We start from the raw sequence: 8,362 nt of genomic DNA, 5'->3' as shown, positions 1-8,362 counted from the left end.
ATCACACTTGACATGATTGTGTGATAAATAGTTCTCCGTAAATTAACAAGATTTGTCTCGGTCTCATCTTTATTTTCATTTTCTCTTCTTCCTCCTCTTCAGATTCTTCTTCGTCTTCATTGTCTGAGGCTACGTCAGACCCTTCTTCATCTCCAGAAGACTCCATCCCAAGGATATTTTTCTTAATATTCTCAAATGCCTTCTCATCATCCAGAAATTGTGGATTTGGCTTAAAAACATCTGTCAATTAAACAACATATAGGTAAAAACTTGCAATATATTAAGTGATGCTGCAAATTAGCAAAACATAAGTGAAAAGTTATAATTAATACACACACAAGATTTGTCTCCAGGTCTATCTCATCTTCCAGGGATATCTCATGGGTAAATTACTCTTCTTGCTCCACAAGGTTGAATTCTGGGCGGATAGCAGGAAATCCCTGTATATTGATGTGAAACCATATAAAGTGATTAATTTAATTATACACTTTGACTCAAGTTATGTAGAGACATGCATGATTCAAGCAAACACCTACAGAAAGTTCAACCATACCTGGAATTTGGCTTTCCTTATTGCAAAAAGGCCCTCAATCAAGAATTGAACTCGTTTATCTATCTCTCCTTCATGAAGTATTCCCCGAAAACGTTCAAAAATACCTGCAAAGATCAAGAAGTAGGAAAGTTAGCATGAGAAATGTAGATGTATTGTTTGCAGTACTTGTTCTATCCAATACAACAACAAAGAATGCTCAATCAAATCACAATATGAACTTTTGTACAGCACAGCTAAGTGCAAATGGATGTTGCAGATGGTAATAATTAGGGATACATTCCTTAGATACAAATGATTACAAAACTAAATATCCGTAGCATCAAGGTCCATAGACCGTATTGGTCAGGTACTCCTAATACATGGTACCAAGCCGAGCTGTACCAACTCTCGATACACAGTTATGTACCAGCTCAAAGTACCAGTACATTGTTTCTTGGCCTTTTTTTGTTTATTTCAATTTTTGATTTTTAAGATTATTTTAAGATTTATGAATCTTTAAATAAGCATCAAACTCTGGAACCTTGAGAGCAATAGCTGCTTATCAAAAGTGGGAATTCGCGGAAAAGAGTTTTCAGATCTGAAACTCAGTGTTGCAGGGACTGAACATGATATTTGGATCTGGACATGTGTCCAAAGTCTAACTTGGCAAAAGAAGAAAAGAAAAGGAGATACAGGGATACATAGAAAGAAAATAATTATAACTAATATATTTTAAAATATTGTATAAAGAAAATATTTAAAAATATACATCCTAACTTTCAGATTAGCTTAAGAATTTTAGAATATGATACTTTACAAAGATAGTTTAATGCGTATATTCTATTGCATGGCATGCTTTTGATTAACTGCTGACTAAGTATAGTCAGATCACTGAAGCACACTACTTACACTTCAGGGTCAATTTACTACATCCCTATAGCTACTTTCTTCCCCAAGTTTCTTCAAGGTTATCTTTGAGAAATCCATGTAGGGGTTTCTGGCCTTGCTAGAGAAGGTGTCATCATTCAAAGTGACAAAGGGTAAATGGTTGCAGTGGGATTCCAACAGCATAGTACATCTGTTCCCTTTGCAGAACTACCAGCAGCATGGATGGACTTCATTATGCAGTAAAGGAGCTTAATGCTACCCATATATGATTTTAGGGTGACTCTGCTGCTGTTATTTCTTGGATCCTTTGAGGTCAAGCTACATATGAACATCTACCTCTTCAGAACAATATTTTTCATCTTACCCCAACATCTATATCCCTTCAAGTTATCATATAATTTCAAGAAGGCAAACTCAGCAGCAGAGTGGCTTCCACATGCAGGATCAAATGAAGATTAATCATTTAGGTTTCAGTCTGCTGGCTCCAGCATAGCATCTTAACAGGCAGATGCACTTGGTTGTATTTATATAAGGGAAAGTTAGGGGTGCTTAAACCTCCTTTTAAATACTTTGGGGAAAAAAAAAAAAAAAAAAATTATTTTTGACACTACTATAGTCGGTTGAACTCATTGTTAGAAGAGTCCAACTCCCTGCCAATTTCTAGAAGTTACATTTAAAAGAAAATTAATAAATATCCATGTCTGATGCATAGCCCATTCAACTATGCATCCAACACATATGAGAGTTTCCAAGTAAAACAGCTGAAACTTGAAAAGAGGATTGTCACCTCCATTTGAGCAGACATGAAAATAACTTCTATTGATGTAGCATAATCATTTTACATTGCTTTGGGCTGCTTCTTAAGCACACGTACTATGTACTTTTTCCCTCAAGCAGTAACATGTTTCAGATCCCCGAGTTATGGCATTGCGAGTTATAAACAGATTCTAGTGGTATCAAATGTCAAGAAAAACTTATTCAGGCAATGGTCCGACAATGGAGATCAAATGCTTAGCTTAAAAACTTTATCCATGATTGCTTATGGATATGAAATTGAAGATCAAATACCACAACCATAACCATCCAACCTTTTCGCAACTACTTGGGATTAGTCTTATGAATCCTCATTTGCCAAGTATTGTTATTTAGAGCCATCCATGATGCTACTCATAGCTTATCCATGTCCTTCCTCACAACCTCCATCAATATTATCATAGATTTCTAAGTTTTTCTTATAACCTTCAACTTCCACACAAACTAAAGTACCTCCTCTTACTGGAGCCTCTTCAGATCTTCGTTGTACATGTCCAAAGCATTTCAATTAACTTTCCATCACTTTATCCTCAATTTGTGCAGCTCCTACAGCTTCTCTAAGATATTCATTTCTTAATCTATCCTCTATAGTTTTATAATACATCTATCTTAGCATTCTCATTTCTATTGCACTAAATTATTTTTTTGAACTCTCTTTATTGCCTAGCACTCCAAGCCATATAACATTCCCTTTAGTCTCCAAGATATGCATCAATCGCATAATACTTCAAATGCACCTCTCTACCTCATCCAACTGGCTCTGATTTTATTACCTATATCTTCATCTATCTCCTTATTATTTTGTATAATAGATGCAAAATAATAGAACCAATCACTCCATATCATCTCTTGTCTATCAATCTTAATCGAAATCTCATCTTCATTTCCATTCTCACCAAATCTACAACCCATGTATTGTCTTTGTGCTAGTGATTAGTAAGCCTTCATCATCTTCCGTAAGCCCAATTTAGCATTTAGTCTAGTTCTTTTTTCATCAATCAACATTATATTGTCTACAAATAAGATACACATAACACACGGTACATCTTCTTGTCTACCAGTAGAAAGTTCATCCTATTGTAATTGGAAATATAGTTGTTGTACTACAACCACTCCCAGTTGATAATGCACCACCATATATATCCTCGATCATTTCAATATACAGTTTATGTACACCCTTCTTAAAGCCCATGAAATTACTTTTCTCGATACCTTATCATAAGTTTTCTCTAAGCTAATAAAGACTGTAGGTAAACTTTTTCCCTAAGTAACATAGTTAGCAAGCCAAGTTAGCCCAATATCTCCCATGATTTTCCAAAACTCGATAAGTAATTTCATCTAGTCTTAATGCCACATCATTATGCATTCTTTTTAAAGCTATCTACAAGTTCACTCCTATAGAATGTATGTGTAGAACCTCAACTCCTCCCTAACTGTGCTTCCTCAACAAAGACTTTCTTTAGTAGAATCTCCATTTAACATCTTTTCAAAATAATGTCTCCATCTTTCTTTAGTTTCCTCATCTTTCACAAATATCATATCATCACTCTTAATGCATCTAACTAGATCAATATCTTTGGATTCCCCTCTTTGGCTCTAGCTATTTTATAAATTTTATTATCACCATCCTTTGAACTAAGCCTATGATATAGATTATCATTTGCTACATACTTAGCTTTATTTGCAAGCCACTTTGCATCTTTGTAATAAATATCACTCCTAATAAGATTTTAACAATGACATGAGACTCATTCCCCTCGAAGAGAGTTTTGTATCTGTCTGCATTATTTGAAAACTTTCTAAAGACAGTCTACTTAAGATTTCTGATTTGAAAATCAAAAGAAAAAACATATGTCAAAAAAGTTGGTAATCCAAAATTCCCAGTATAATAAGAATTATTTAGGTACCTTCAAATTTCACTCTCTAAGTAACTGTTAACAAATTAGAATTTGTTCTTTCGCATTATAAAAGAAGTATCTCCACATCAAGCTTTAGGAAGCTAGAAATAGGAGCAAGAACGAAATAAAAGATCCATCTAACTTTTTATTAGTAAAATTGGCTTTTTGTCAGATAACTTTTAAACTTAGACCACTTTCACAAGGGTATGTACTTACTTCCAGATGATACCTCTCTACCTTCTCCCTGAACATAACAAAACATATATATAATCATTTATTTGAATGTAATGAACAACAGCTAAATTATTGATTTCCACCAATTAAACAAACAGAAGAGCATAACCAAATTATCGAGCTAAAATACACCAAGCATGCATCAGCTAAATAAAGTTACCAATCTACACTAAAAACTAAATCCCACTCACCATGGAGACCTTGAGGGGAGAAGTCCTGAAGCAGCGCTCCACATTCTTTAAAAAAATTTACAGCCACCTGCACAAGAATGGAAGATGTAGACATTAGGACAGTTCAACCAAACTTCATATGATGAAAACACTTTTGAAAGAAAACTTTACCTCCACACTATCATCGGTAGGGTTTTCCAACAGCACTGTTAAAAGCTCTAATGCAATAATCTCAAGTGCTACTTGTTGATTCACAAGATGAGCTATAAATTTTGTTGCAGCAAGTAGTTGAGGTTGACATCAAAAATATTTATCACGTACATTAATACATCATTCTTTCCCAATCAAAAGACAACAGAAACTGAAAGGTTAGGAACACAAATGCAGACCTTGTCGTTCCGTTTATAAGCTCTCTTGAGCTGTAAGACAACCCTTTTCAATAGAAGTAAACCCACTCCTGGGAACTTGGTATTCACAACGGCAACTAACGCAGCAAAAACATCTGTGAATCCCGGCGACGCCATCTGCAATTTCATACATGACCTGCAGAACAGACCCCGCCCGCGAATTAGGTTTTCCGAGAAGAGCTCGGGGATTATATTCTTGATGTTGGTGGCGTTGACTTTGTTCACCAGCCCATTAATGCTCTTCCAAAGCGCATCCCAGCTGAGCCTCTGGTAGGCCTCGCTGCTCTTGTCCTGCACCTCACGCATCATCTGTGCCATCCTGAACGGTGGGATATATATGCCACCAGTCGTTCCCGCAATGGAACCGGGTATCGGAGGTGGTGGTGGCAGCTTGTTTTCAACTTTCTTGGTCTCTTCCTCTCGTGGATGGTCTTCTTCAACATCTCTATCTCTATGTCTTCGATGCCATGCTTGGCGTCATCATCATCGCAATCACCATGCCATATGTCAATGGTCCTCTCTCGCCTTCGAAGGCTTCTATCATCATCCGACTGGTGCTTCCTGCGATCCCGATCTCTGTCTCCGTTGTTGTCCCGCCGGCGAGGGCTATCATCGTCACGATACCTGTGGCGCCCTTCATCTCTTATCCTCTCTCGCCTCCAGGGGCTTTCCTCCTAGTCGGTCTTCGCTTCCTGTCCCTCTGCCTACCCCTATCGTCTCTACCATCCTCGTCGTCTTCTTCTCTACCGCGCCCCCTTCCGTCCGAGTATCCGACCGATGATTCCTCGTCTTCTGTCCCTCGTCGGCGTGCCCGGGGTGCCGGAGATCGTCCATCGACCTCCGTCCCTTCCCTCGGCCGTCCGAATCCGAACCCTCGTCGCCGGAGCTGCTGCGACGGTCATCGCGGTGTGTCCCTCCGTCCCTGGCAGGAAGCCTAGAATCAGTGCCGCCAGATCTTGGCCTGTCACGGCCGTTCCGGGCGTCGGGATCCTCGCCGCCGCCGCCCGGGACTTCCGGCCGTCCTGGCGACTTCTTCTTTGGTTCTTGGGATCCGGAGGACGACGCGGAGGTCTCGAAGGCGGCCATTGGCCAGCTCTGGGCTCTGGACCTCGCCACTCCCTCGCGCTCTCTCTCTCTCTCTCTCTCTCTCGATATATTAGGAGTAGGGCTAGTGGGGTGAACAGGTCTATTGTACCCATTACATAATTAGGTCAAGGAAAGTCAAAATGTGTGAAATGGGCTCCTTGGTCCGAAATTTCAAATACACAGTTACTGATAACGAAGCAAGCCTCTCTATCATCATCATCATCATCATCATCATCATCATCATCATTATTTAAAACAGCAACTCATACCCAACGAATATGGATAAAGCCCATAAAATCAAGAAGAATAAATGAATATAATGATGATAAAACCAAGGAGAGATTTTTTCCATGTAAAATCTCTCGAATGCTGGATTGCGAAGGATGTCATCCATCAGCCGCACTGTTAGCCTCTCTATAGGCATGAGTGGTCCGATAGAAGATGCGTGCAGCCCGCCGACATTACTATCCAAATAAAGGATTCATTCGATCACTGTGGTAAAGTCTTTCTCTAGGATGATTCAGTCCGCACCCAGCACACGTCTTGTGTAGGAGACGTCCTTCCACACTGCTTTGAGACCTCCGCTTTATACTGAAGCGTCATTTATCTTTTCTCAGTTTTTTTATAATACTTTATGCCCTTCAACTTATTTCCTGATGGATTTGTATCGCTTGTGCTAGGGACTTTGTCTCCCACTCCCCTGGTGTTGTTTTCATATTTTACGACCCGCAAGTATGTGGGGTGGGTCGCTTTGTTTTGGCCAATCTCCTTTAATTATTACAAAGCCTTGATGAAGTAGAAGTGGTATTCTGTCTCCATTCCTGAAAAAACAAAAGAAGAAATCAAAGTAGGTGTTAAGCAGCAAGAAGAAGAAGAAGAAAGGGATTTTGGTGGGACCAAGAGGAGATAATTTATGATTAGGCAGCAAATATGAAAGATCGGAAAAAATTAACTTTCACAAACCCATGATAGTTTATGTTGGAGGAATAAGATTTTTTTCCCCCAAGTGACACAAATGCCCCAAGAAGCCGCACAATCGCCGACCCTGAACGGCCAAAGTCGGCGTCCGACCTCGGAACGCCCGACCTCAAGACATCCGACCTCGAGACCTCCGACCTAGGAAAATCCTGATGCTCAAGGTCTACCCTTGTCAGCCACCTACTACGGCCGTACTCCTCTGAGGTCCAACTGAGGACCATATCCTACCGCTGCTTCAGCATTTATTGCGCATGGCTACTGTAAACCTCCAGCTCACTCAACAAATGCGGATCTCCGGCTACTCTGCAATTAATGCGGATCTCCGGCTTACTCCACATTTAATGCGTATGGCTCCTGTCATCTACGGACTCTCAGCTCTCCACGGCAAGTTAGCCCAGCAAAGTCTGGTCAACCATGATAAGTCTCTGATCTCGGCCATACCTCCGACACCAATGCAATGATTCGCCTGGTAGCGTACTGGTTCGGGTCGTACGACGCCCTCACCGCCGACATCAGCACAATGATTCGCCTGACCGTGCGCCGACCTGAGCCACATGCCGAGCCGTACTATGGCCTCGCCCTGTTACATCACAGGTAAACCGACCCCCACCTATAAAAGGGAGCCTTGGCTTCTCAGGAGGGGGTTGGGAAATTCCGCGCCTTACAAGCACTGTTCATCTCCTCCTTACACTATCTGCCCCCTCCCTGACTTGAGCGTCGGAGGGCCGGCGCCGGAAAACCCGGCCACCGGTTTGTCTGCAGGCACCCAGACGGAGGACGCCGCCCGCTGACGGATCGCTGCCCCGCCGTGAGGACCCCTGCTCCCTCTCTCCGCCACCCCAGACGGAGGACGCCGCCCGCCGACTGGTCGCCGCCCCGCCGTGGTGACCCGCAGCTCCCTCTCCCTCGACCGAAGATTGCCCCCGGGTCCAATTTCCAGCAACAGTTGGCGCTAGAGGAAGGGCCCGAGTAGCAGTCATGAAGTTGAGAAGTAAGGGAGCCTCCAACGTCTCCCGGCGTCCCCCGCAAAGTCCTGGACGCTCCGTCCAGAATTCTCCAACTCCGGCTGACCCAATTCCTCAGGTCCAGCCGGAACAGTTCAACGCCTTAGTACAGCAAGTCCAGGCCCTGGCCGCCGCCGTTCAGGGCCTGCGACGCGAGGAAGCTTTACCAACGCTTCCCCCGCGGGCCCAGTTCCCGCCGGAATTTCCTCCCAACGGCCCGGTTCTCCCCGGCCAGAATTTACATGGCTCCTCCAGAGCCAATAACGAGGAGCGGACTTCCCCCCAGAGAGAGCTGCCGGGGGAAGATCTCGACAGAAGACTCCAGCCTTCTGAGGCTGAGTCAGCTCCGGAC

The 8,362-nt window shown here is 42.3% G+C and overlaps 1 pseudogene; it reads right to left on the bottom strand.

Moving 5' to 3' along the window:
* Window positions 1-47: 47 nt before the first annotated feature.
* Window positions 48-5,260, bottom strand: LOC103705108 (annotated as a pseudogene).
* Window positions 5,261-8,362: the final 3,102 nt, after the last annotated feature.

Source organism: Phoenix dactylifera, unplaced genomic scaffold (assembly GCF_009389715.1).
Source record: "Phoenix dactylifera cultivar Barhee BC4 unplaced genomic scaffold, palm_55x_up_171113_PBpolish2nd_filt_p 001716F, whole genome shotgun sequence".
NCBI classification, from domain to species: Eukaryota; Viridiplantae; Streptophyta; class Magnoliopsida; order Arecales; family Arecaceae; genus Phoenix; species Phoenix dactylifera.
Note: the sequence above shows the minus strand (reverse complement) of the source record. Positions and strands in the feature narration are given on the sequence as shown.